Raw genomic sequence first — 12,122 nt, 5'->3', positions numbered from 1 at the left:
TGGCTCTAGATGAGTGATCACACCATCGTGATTATCTGGGTCGTGAAGATCTTTTTTGTACAGTTCTCCTGCATATTCTTGCCAGCTCTTCTTAATATCTTCTGCTTCTGTTAGATCCATACCATTTCTGTCCTTTATTGAGCGCATCTTTGCATGAAATATTCCCTTGGTATCTCTAATTTTCTTGAAGAGATCTCTAGTCTTTCCCATTCTGTTGTTTTCCTCTATTTCTTTGCATTGATTGCTGAGGAAGGCTTTCTTATTTCTCCTTGCTATTCTTTGGAACTCTGCATTCATATGGGAATATCTTTCCTTTTTTCCTTTGCTTTTCGCTTCTCTTCTTTTCACAGCTATTTGTAAGGCCTCCTCAGACAGCCATTTTGTTTTTTGCATTTCTTTTCCATGGAGAAGGTCTTGATCCTTGTCTTCTGTACAATGTCACAAACCTCTGTCCATAGTTCATGAGGCACTCTGTCTATCAGATCTAGTCCCTTAAATCTATTTGTCACTTCCACTGTATAATCATAAGGGATTTGATTTAGGTCATACCTGAATGGTCTAGTGGATTTCCCTACTTTCTTCAATTTAAGTCTGAATTTGGCAATAAGGAGTTCATGATCCGAGCCACAGTCCACCCCTGGTCTTATTTTTGCTGACGGTGTAGAGCTTCTCCATCTTTGGCTGCAAAGAATATACTCAATCTGATTTCGGTGTTGACCATCTGGTGATGTCCATGTGTAGAGTCTTCTCTTGTGTTGTTGGAAGAGGGTGTTTGCTATGACCAGTGCATTCTCTTGGCAAAACTCTAATAAATACAAGACCTGGAGCTAGCTGTGGCTAAGATCATCATTTCCTTATTGCAAAATTCAGGCTTAACTTGAAGAAGGTAGGGAAAACCACTAGGCCATTCAGGTATGATCTAAATTAAATCCCTTATGATATGCAGTGGAGATGATGAATAGATTCAAAAGATTAGATCTGATAGACAGAGTGTCTGAAGAACTATGGACCAAGGTTCAAAACATTGTACAGGAGGCAGTGACCAAAACCATCTCAAAGAAAAAGATGTACAAGAAGGTGAAATGTTTGTCTGAGAAAGCTTTACAAATAGCTAACGAAAGAACAGAAGTGAAAGGCAAGGAAAAAAGGGAAAGATATACCCAACTGAATGTGAAGATCCAGAGAATAGCAAGGAGAGATAAGAAAGTCTTTTTAAGTGAATACTGCAAAGAAATAGAGGAAAACAATAGAATGGGAAAGACCAGAGGTCTCTTCAAGAAATTGGAGATATCAAGAGAATATTTCATTTAAGGATGGGCACAATAAAGGACAGAAAAGGTAAGGACCTAACAAAAGCAGAAGAGATTAAGAAGAGGTGGCAAAAATATTCAGAACAACTATACAAGAAAGGTCTTAATGACCCAGATAAACTCAATGGTGTGGTCACCTAGAACCAGACATTCTGCAGTGTGAAGTCAAGTGGGTCTTTGGAAGTACTACTACAAACAGAGCTAATGGAAGTGATGAAATTCCAGCTGAGCTACTTAAAATTCTAAAAGATGCTGTTAATGTGCTGCACTCAATATGTCAGCAAATTTGGAAAACTCAGCAGTGGCCACAACTGGAAAAGTTCAGTTTTCATTCCAATTCCAAAGAAAGGTAACATCAAAGACTATTCAAACTACCATACAAATTTTCTCATTTCAGTGCTAACAAGGTTATGCTCAAAATCCTTCTAGCTAGGCTTCAGCAGAACATGAACTGAGAGCTTTCATATGTACAAGGTAGGTTTAGGAAGTTTAGAGGGACCAGAGATCAAATTACCGAAATTTGTTGGACCATGGAGAAAGCAAGGAAATTCCAGAAAAACATCTACTTCTGCTTCATTTACTATGCTAGAACCTTTGACTGTGTGGATCACAACAAACTGTGGAAAATTCTTTAAAGAGATGGAAGTATCAGATCACTTTACCTGTCTCATGAGAAACTTGTACGGAGTTCAAGAAGCAACAATCAGAAGCAGACATGGAACAACTAAATGACTGGTTCAAAATTGAGAAAGGAGTACATCAAGACTGTATATTGTCACCCTGCTTATTTAACTTATATGAAGAGTACAGCATTCGAAATGCTGGGCTGGATGAATCACAAGCTAGAATCAAGATTGCTGGGAGAAATATCAACAACCTCTGATATGCAGTTGATACCTCTCTAATGGCATAAAGTGAAGAGGAACTAAAAAGCCTCTTGATGAGGGTGAAAGAGGAGAGTGAAAAAGCTGGCTTGAAACTCAATATTAAAAAGAAAACTAAAATCACGGCATCTAGTCCCATCACTTCATGGCAAACAGAAGGGGGAAAAGTGGAAACAGGTGACATGTTTTATTTTCCTGGGCTCCAAAATCACTGTATATGGTAACTTCAGCCAAGAAATTAAAAGATACTTGCTCCTTGGAAGGAAGGCTATTATGAACCTAGACAGTATAATAAAAAGCAGACATATCACTGCCCAGAAAGGTTCATATAGTCAAGTTCAGTTCAGTTGCTCAGTTGTGTCTGACTCTGCGACCCTATGGACTGCAGCATGCCATGCTTCCTTGTCCATCACCAACTCCCAGAGTTTACTCAAACTCATGTCCATCGAGTTGGTGATGCCAACTCATTCATCTCATCCTCTGTCGTCCCCTTCTCCTTCTGCCCTCAATCTTTACCAGCATCAGGGTCTTTTCAAATGAGTCAGTTCTTTGCCTCAGGTGGCCGTAGTATTGGAGTTTCAGTTTCAGCATCAGTCCTTCCAATGAATATTCAGGACTGAATTCCTTTAGGATGGACTATGGTTTTTCCAGTAGCCATGTATGAATGTGAGAGTTGGACTATAAAGAATGCTAAGCACCAAAGAATTGATGCTTTCAAAATGTGGTGTTAGAGAAGACTCTTGAGAGTCCCTTGGACTTCAAGGAGATCAAACTAGTCAATACTAAAACATATCAATCCTGAATATTCGTTGGAAGGGCTGATGCTGAAGCTGAAGCTCCAATACTTTGGCCACCTGATGCAAAGAGCTGACTCATTGGAAAAGACACTGATGCTGGGAAAGATTGAGGGCATAAGGAGAAGTGAGCAGCAAAGGAGGAGATGACTAGACAGCATCACTGACTCAATGGACATGAATTTGAGCAAACTCTTGGAGGGAGAAAGCGGAGGACAGAGGAGCCCGGTATGTTGCAATCCATGGGGTCGCAAAGAGTTCAACACAACTTAGCGTCTGAACAATAACAACAAAGTAAATCCTTTGTTACTCTAATTCCTCTTGCAGTTAGTCATTCTTTATATTAAACTTACTCTGTTCAAGTGACTGAATGGTCCCTTTCTCCTGGTTGAATCCAGATTGGTATCATACCAAAGCTAACTCAAGAAGAACTAAATAACCTGATAACCCTGTATCTCTTAAAAGTTGTACTAGTAGCTTTAATGTTGTTGTTGTTTGGTTTTTTTTCCTGTAAAGGAGTAGGCAAGAACATCTGCTAGGTGTGAGGGACTGAAAGAGATTGAGGCTTGAGAAACACAGACAAGATTTTCAATACTCCTTTGCAAGAGTAAGAGTTTGTGTTGTAATTGTACTAAAATTGGAGGGCAAAGTTGAAGTCCTATATGAAGCTGTTGATCATGAATTTATGGTGGAACCCATTCCTCCTGGCTGGTACTTTGGTGTGGGGAATCATAAAGTCCATAGTTAGGTGTGTCCAACAGTGGGGTTTTGTCAGTAGGTGCTATTGACAGAGGACAGGGTTAGGGTACCTCAAGGTAAAGAGGTTAGAAAGAGAAATAGAAAGCAGAGAGGAGTTTACATTGATCTTCAACCACGTGATTTACTAGAAAGAACATCTGAGTTTTAATTCATCACCCCAGAGCCTTGTCTTCCCAGAGAAAGTGAAAGTTCGGACATTCTAACCCCCTGTGGTACATTCTGTGCAGGACAGCTGGGGCAGGGAAGGAAAGCCAAACCTTGTTTACACATGAGAGCTGGCTCAGCCATTTTTTTGACTGATTGCACAAGAAGAATTCCAATTCTAATTTCTTCTGAATTTGTGAAGCTGGGAAGAGTGAGTAAATGCCTTTCAGTGGCACCCAGACTGCAGAAAGAGGCCTGCCATCCAGGAACAGGTTTGTTCATCTCTCTCCCAGCAACGAAAGGAGCACCAGTTGGTGGGTTCATAAGTCCTGTAGGGTAAACACAGTATCAGATTAGGGCAAGTCAGGAATATGAGAGACAGTTTGGATAGATATGTTTCTCTATATAGCAACATGATATGATTCATAAGCCCTCCTAACAGCACTTCCTGACACTAGTTGTGCAACTCTCCAACCTAGTCTCTATATTTTAGGGGTTTTTTCTTTTGTCATTAATTGTTAATTGTGCGAGTGATACATGAATGTCTCTTCCTTACCTTAGTCTTATTTCAGTTGACATCAAAGACCTCTTGATTACTTAAAGCCCCCAACTCACTCAGTTATTCCTAAGAGGTAGTAAGTGCTATTACTACTTGAGAAGTTATTGTTCCAGAATTCTTCTGCTACATGGGTATAGATGCACAAATATTTAGCACCACTTTAGGAAAGAGAGAGAACAGATATGTCCCTTAACAGTATCATACGATGCAATACAATATTTAGACCCAGGTGCTGATGCATAGACAGAATGTTACAGGAAAGGAGTCATGAAATATGAAGCCAACAATATCTGAGTTTGAATCCCATTTAGTAGCTTTGTAACCTTGAACAAAAGAGTCGGGAATACCAGACCACCTTATCTGTCTCCTGAGAAACATGCATGGGGCTCAAGAAGCAGCAGTCAGAACCAGACATGGAACAACAGAATCATTTAAAATTGAGAAAAGAGTATGTTAGGGCTATATATTGTCACCCTGCTTATTTAACTTATATGAAGAGTACCTCAAGAGAAATGCCAGACTGAACGAGTCAGAAACTGGAATCAAGATTGCTGGGAGAAATATCAACAACCTCAGATATGCAGATGTTCAGTTCAGTCGCTCAGTCGTGTCCAACTCTTTGCGACCCCATGAACTGCACCACGCCAGGCCTCCCTGTCCACCACCATCTCCCGGGGTTTACCCAAACTCATGTCCATTGACTTGGTGTTGCCATCCAACCATCTCATCCTTTGTCGTCCCCTTCTCCTCCTGCCTTCAATCTTTCCCAGCATCAGGGTCTTTTCAAATGAGTCAGCTCTTTGCATCAGGTGGCCAAAGTATTAGAGTTTCAGCTTCAACATCAGTCCTTCCAATGAACACCCAGGACTAATCTCCTTTAGGATGGACTGGGCTTGTTGCAGTCCAAGGGACTGTCAAGAGTCTTCTCCAACACCACAATTCAAAAGCATTAATTCTTCAGTGCTCAGGTTTCTTTATAGTCCAACTCTCACATCCATACATGACCACAGGAAAAACCATAGCCTTGACTAGATGGACCTTTGCTGACAAAGTAATGTCTCTGCTTTTTAATATGCTGTCTAGGTTGATCATAACTTTCCTTCCAAGAAATAAGCGTCTTTTAATTTCATGGCTGCAGTCACCACCTGCAGTGATTTTGGAGCCCAGAAAAATAAAGTCAGCCACTGTTTCCACTGTTTCCCCATCTATTTGCCATGAAGTGATGGGACCAGATGCCATGATCTTAGTTTTCTGAACGATGAGCTTTAAGCCAACTTTTTCACTCTCCACTTTCAATTTCATCAAGAGGTTCTTAGTTCTTCTTCACTTTCTGCCACAAGGGTGGTGTCATCTCCATATCTGAGGTTACTGATATTTCTCCCGGCAATCTTGATTCCAGCTTGTGCTTCCTCCAGCCCAGGGTTTCTCATGATGTACTCTGCATATAAGTTAAATAAGCAGGGTGACAATATACAGCCTTGACGTACTCCTTTACCTTTTTAGAACCAGTCTGGTGTTCCATGCAGATGATACCCCTCTAATGGCAGAAAGTGAAGAGGAGCTAAGGAGCCTTTTGATGAGGATGAAAGAGGAGAGTGGAAAAGCTGGCTTAAAACTCAACATTCAATCAGTCGAGTTTGGTTGGCAACCAGTCCCATCACTTCATGGCAAATACATGGGGGAAAAAATGGAAACAGTGACAGGTTGTATTTTCTTCGGCTCCAAAATCACTGTGGATGGTGAATGAAGCCATTAAATTAAAAGATACTAGCTCCTTGGAAGAAAAGCTATGACCAGCCTAGATAGCATGTTAAAAAGCAGAGACATCACTTTGCCAACAAAGGTTCGTCTAATCATAACTATGGTTTTTCCAGCAGTCATGTACCTATGTGAGAGCTGGACCATAAAGAAGATTCAGTACCAAAGAACGCGTGCTTTGGAATTGTGACGCTGGAGAAGACTCTTGAGAGTCCCTTGGACTGCAAGGAGATTAAACCAGTCAATCCTAAAGGAAATCAACCCTGACTATTCACTGGAAGGACTGATGCTGAAGCTGAAGCTCAAGCTCCAATATTTTGGCCACTTGACACAATAAGCAGACTCATTGGAAAAGACCCTGATGCTGGGACAGACTGAGGGCAGGAAGAGATGGGGGGGACAGATGATGAGATGGTCGGATGGCATCACTGACTCAATGGACATGAATCTGAGCATACTCCAGGAGACAGTGAAGGACAGGGAAACCTGGTGTGCCGTAGTCCATGGGGTCTCAAAGAATCGGGCACAGCTTAGTGACTGAACAACAACCTCAAGTAAGCTATTTAATCTTGTCATACCTCAGTTGTGATGCTTAAAGAGGAAAGCACCTTGCACACAGAGGTTGTGGAGTTACCTCTTTTATATATCATCTATCTATCTATCTTCTCTTCTCTCATTGTCTTTCCCTTTCTCCCTCTCTTACTTTCTCTCTCTCATCTGATATATATTTTTTTATTACTAAGGAGATATAGTCCCTTTGTCTCAAAAGCTAGTTTGGAAAACAAACATTGCCCAACACCACAAAGTTTGCGGGTTTGTTTTTTCCCAGAAAAGTTCACTGCTTGGCAAAGGTTGATTCAACTTACCTAAATATTGACAGTGGCCATGAAACCTGGCTCAGCCCTCTGTTCAGGAGGGTATATATCTCAGTTGCCTGGGCCTTGCTCCATCATCAGCACACAGTCCTCAACTAGCAACATGAAGTTGGGAGGCCTCTTCCTCCTGGCCATCCTCCTCACCCTCAACACAAGGCTCCAGGCAATCAGTAAGTCTCATCCCACCTCTCAGAGCAAGAGAGTCAGAAAGTGGGACATCTAGGACTGTCATGTGCAGTGTAAAGAGGGGATGGAGCAGGGATGGGTAGACATGGAGAACAGTCCACATAAGCAGACGCTGGGGCACACTTTAATTTTCCCCACGAGTCCCCATGCCAGCATGCCTCTGTGTCTGCCAACCTCCTCTCTCCCTTTCTCCAAAGGCCAACCTCTCCCTTTGCACTGCCCTCACCTCCTCCTCTGACTCTGCTCCATCAGCTTCTGGGTCTTTTCCCAGAGTCTCTACCTTCTTCTCTCCATTTGCTTCTACCTGCTACTGCTGCTAAGTCACTTCAGTCGTGTCCGACTCTGTGCGACCCCTTAGACGGCAGCCCACCAGGCTCCGCCGTCCCTAGGATTCTCCAGGCAAGAATACTGGAGTGGGTTGCCATTTCCTTCTCTAGTGCAGGAAAGGGAAAAGGGAAAGTGAAGTTGCTCAGTCGTGTCCGACTCTTTTGCTTCTACCTACAAACAAATAAATTCCTGCTTTGATGAGAAAGCATTTTTCTGAACCCTCTTCTGTCTTCTCTTTCTTCCAAACCCCTGACCCCTGAACCCTTCCAATATATCTTCAACCACCACCATTACAGTCACCACTGCTACCAACCCCCCACCCCTACCCCACACTCCACTCTCCAAAGGCACCAATACCTTCTCGGTTGACAATCTAATAATTTTTCTCAGTTGTCAATCTCCTTGGTATCTCTGCAGAACTGACATTGTTCAGGATCTTTTCAGTCTGAAACTCTCTGATGACTTCTCTCTTTGCTCTTCCTTTTCTGTGCCTTTGGCTTTCTTTTCTTTCTACCGACACTGCCCCCGGCCCCCACCACAACAACTGTATAGGCTCACAGCCAAACATGATTTTTCTGGTTGCCTTGCTCCTTCCTTGAGCTCAGTCACTAAGTCGTGTCCCACTCTTTCAGACTCCATGGACTGTAGCCCACCAGGCTCCTCTGTCCACAGGATTTTCCAGGCAAGAATACTGGAGTGGGTTGCCATTTCCTCCTCCAGTGGATCTTCCCGACCCAGGGATCAAATCCATGTCTCCTGCATTGGAGGGTGGATTCTTCACTACTGTGCCATCTGGGAAGCCTGCTTCTCCCACTTTTACATAATCAATGACCAGTCTTTGTGAAATCTTTCTTTCACAATTTCTCTTACAGCCTTTCCAAACTGACCTGTACCACCCTAGTTACATACCTGAACCCTTGCAATACTCTTGGAACTCTCTCTCATCTAAAACACATGCTGTGTATTGAATTTCAGCCAAATCTATGCATGAATGTGAGATTGTTCTTCCCAAGTGAAGCTCTAATCAGGTGACTGATCTCCTCATACTGCAAATGTGTTCTCTAATGTGAGGACCTCCCCAACTCCTGCCTGCGGAAATCTCCTTAATCCTTGAAAGCCCCACTCTACTGGCTATTTCCACCATAAACATAAGGAACATACTCATTCCTTCTAGATTAGGGCAGTAGTTCTCAAACTTTAATATGACAGGAATCATTCGAGGATCCTGTTAAATTGCAGACTGTGATTCGGGTCTGGAGTGGGGCCCAAGATTATGAATTCATAACAAGCTTCATGGTGATGCTAATAACCCTGGCCAACAGACCACATTTTAGGTACAAGAGACTCTGCCAGCACTTTTGAATCACCCCAAAAAGCTTGTTAAAAGAGACCAATGCCAACATCCTCCAATCAGGCTACCTGAGGGCTCTAGCTTTCTCTGTGTGGGGTGAGTGTGCTTACTGAGATAAAATTCAGCATTTTAAGGTGTACCACTCAGTGGTTTTAGTATATTCACATTGTTGGGCAGCCATCACCACCATCTAACTGTGGCTCATTTTCATCACCCCCAAAAGAGATCCCATACCATTATCCAACGCCCTGTTCTGCCCTTCCCTTATCCTCTGGCAACCTCTAATCTACTTCCCATCTCTAAGCATTTTTCTATTCTAGATATTTCATATAAAGGAAGTCATTTAATAATGTGGTCTTTTGTGTCTGGCTTCTTTCGCTATTTTCAAGGTTCATTTAAGTTGCAGCATCTATCAGTACTCCACTCCTTTTCATGGCTGGATTGTGTAGATCCACCAGATATGATTTATACATTCATCAGTTGATGGACATTTGGGTTATTTCTACTTTGTGGCTAGTATGAAGTTAATGCTGCTATGAGCATTTGTGTACAAATTTTTGTGTGAACGTGTTTTCAATTCTCTAGGGTAAAATTGCTAGGAAAGGACAAAACATTGCTAGGAGTGGGCATAGTCACATAGCAAGTCTATGTCTAATTTTTTGAGGAGCTGCCAAGCTGTTTTTCACAGAGCATGCACCAATTTAACCGCGACAACCAGTGAGAGTTCCAATTGCTCCCATATCCTTGCCAACACTTGTTGACGCCTGACATTTGATTGTAGCCTTGATAGTGATTGTGAAGTGGTATCCCACTATGGTTTCAATTCACATTTCCCCAGTGACTAATGATGTTGGACACGTTTTCATATGCTTAATGATCATTTGCTTAGATCTATTCAAGAAATATCTGTTCAAGTCCTCCTTTTGCAAAATAGAAGTGTTTGTCCTTTTGTTGCTGAGTTGTAGGAATTCATGATATATTCTGGATATTAGACTGTTATTAGATATATGATTTGCAAATATTTTCTCCTGTTCTATGATTTGTCTTTTCATTTACTCGATAGTGTTCTTTAATGGACAAAAGTCATTTATTTTATGAAGTGTAATCTCTTTACCTCTTTTGTTGCTTGTGGTTTGGGTGTCATTTTTAAGAAATCATTGCCCAATTCAAGGTCACACAGATTCACACTGATGGTTCCTTCTAAGAGTGTTATAGGAGAAGGAAATGGCAACCCACTCCAGTATTCTTGCTTAGAGAATTCCATGGACAGAGGAGCCTGGTGGGCTGCTGTCCATGGGGTTGCACAGAGTCGGACATGACTGAAGCGACTTAGCATGCATGCATGCATGCATTGAAGAAGACAATGGCAACCCACTCCAGTATTCTTGCTTAGAGAATCCCAGGGACAGAGGAGCCTGGTGGGCTGCCGTCCATGGGGTTGCACAGAGTCAGACACGACTGAAGTGACTTAGCAGCAGCAAGAGTTATAGAGTTTTAGCTCTTATAGTCATATCTTTGATCCATTTTGAGTGAATTTTGTGTATGTATGTATGTATATACTATGTATGTATGCATTTATGGTTTGAGGTAGTAACCCAAATTTATCTTTTTGCATGTGGATGTCCATTTGTACCAGCATCATTTGTTGAAAAAAAAATCCCATTCTTTTCCCATTGAATGGTCTTTGTCACTTTGTGTGTGTGTGTGTTTAATAATTCTCTAGTACAGCAATGGTTTAACCACTCCTCTTCACTCTTTTCAGAACCTCTTTCATGTCACTTTCTATCAAACATGTTTAATGTTGTGAATTACAGTCTGTTGAGAGCAAACTTTGATTTCTCATCCTTATTATTTCTGCCTTGCTGATATGAAACCTGACTCATACCTCTATTTCCTCAAATATCTAGTCCCTGTTCTTTACATATAGCAGGTACTTTTTAAAGAATAAGTTGATGAATTAGAAACAAGGGAATGAATGAGTAAATAAACCATGAACGAATGAATGAATGGCTGAATATTAACAAGGGTTGTGATCCCCAACCTTCCTCCACAAATTGGCAACAGCTTATGACATCCTAAAATGTCAGAGACATGCTGTCTCTGGGAGAATCTCTAGTCCACCTCAGCATCAGCATTATCCGGAACCCTCATGAAAAAATACACTTATAGGCTCAACCATGGACAACCTGAGTAATCAGGTCTGGACCAGGTCCTACTCTCTGTAGTTCATTTGAAAGCTCCCAGATGATTCTGATCATCAGCCACATTTGAGAGTCACTCATCTAGGCCAACCTCTCTTTACTTGCTCAAGCCACACTCCAGACAACCCCCATTTATAGACGATAACAGGGAAACTGAATGAGATTCATAGTGAGGGTGGCAGAAGCAGGTCAACCACTGGCAGGAACCACAGTGAGAATCCTCTTGTAGGTGGTGATGTGCTTGTTGGTTGAGATGTTCTTTTGCCCAAGACTTTGAAGCAGCTTTGATGGTCTGCCTCCATCTTTAAATTCTATCTCCGTGAGTATCAAGACTAGAATCCAATAAATGCTTCCATCAGAAACAGTTTCTTTGTTGATGTATGGCAGAAACACAATATTGTAAATCAATTAACCTTCAATTAAAAAAAATAGTTTCTTGACCTTTGGGGGCTCAACTCTGTATTCAAGGTTAATTTCACTGAGTTGCATAACACAAGGGACATGTGCTTTAATGGTAAACAACCCTGAATTCAAATCCGAATAACCCAGATCTTATTTACTGGAAGGGTCAGATGAGGTTCTATTGGAGCTCATGTTTACACAGTGAAGTCCTAGATCAAAGTGTATCCTGATGTTATTAGGTCATGGTCATTTACAAGATAAAGATTCATGGTATTTAAGTGTCTCAACCCAGTCTTTTCTAATCGTGAAGGTGTCTGTGTGGAGCAGTGTCGAGAAGACCGGGACTGCGCGGCAGGAGAAGAGTGCATCAGCAATGGCTGTGGCCACGTGTGCTCACCAGCTCCACAACCAAGTAAGGCTGAGAGCCCTGCGCAAATTCCTCAGCTCAACAGGAATATGCTTGGTCCTGCCCAACCTTTCAACTGCTTAACATACACATACCCAAATAGTTCAAACAGTTACCTTATACTAAGTTCTTTGAGTACTACCTACTACCCTGCATGTTAAGTCTC

Source organism: Giraffa tippelskirchi, chromosome 3 (genome assembly GCF_054371585.1).
Source record: "Giraffa tippelskirchi isolate mGirTip1 chromosome 3, T2T-mGirTip1v1.2.pri, whole genome shotgun sequence".
Classification (NCBI taxonomy): Eukaryota; Metazoa; Chordata; class Mammalia; order Artiodactyla; family Giraffidae; genus Giraffa; species Giraffa tippelskirchi.
This window is presented reverse-complemented; position numbering follows the sequence as displayed.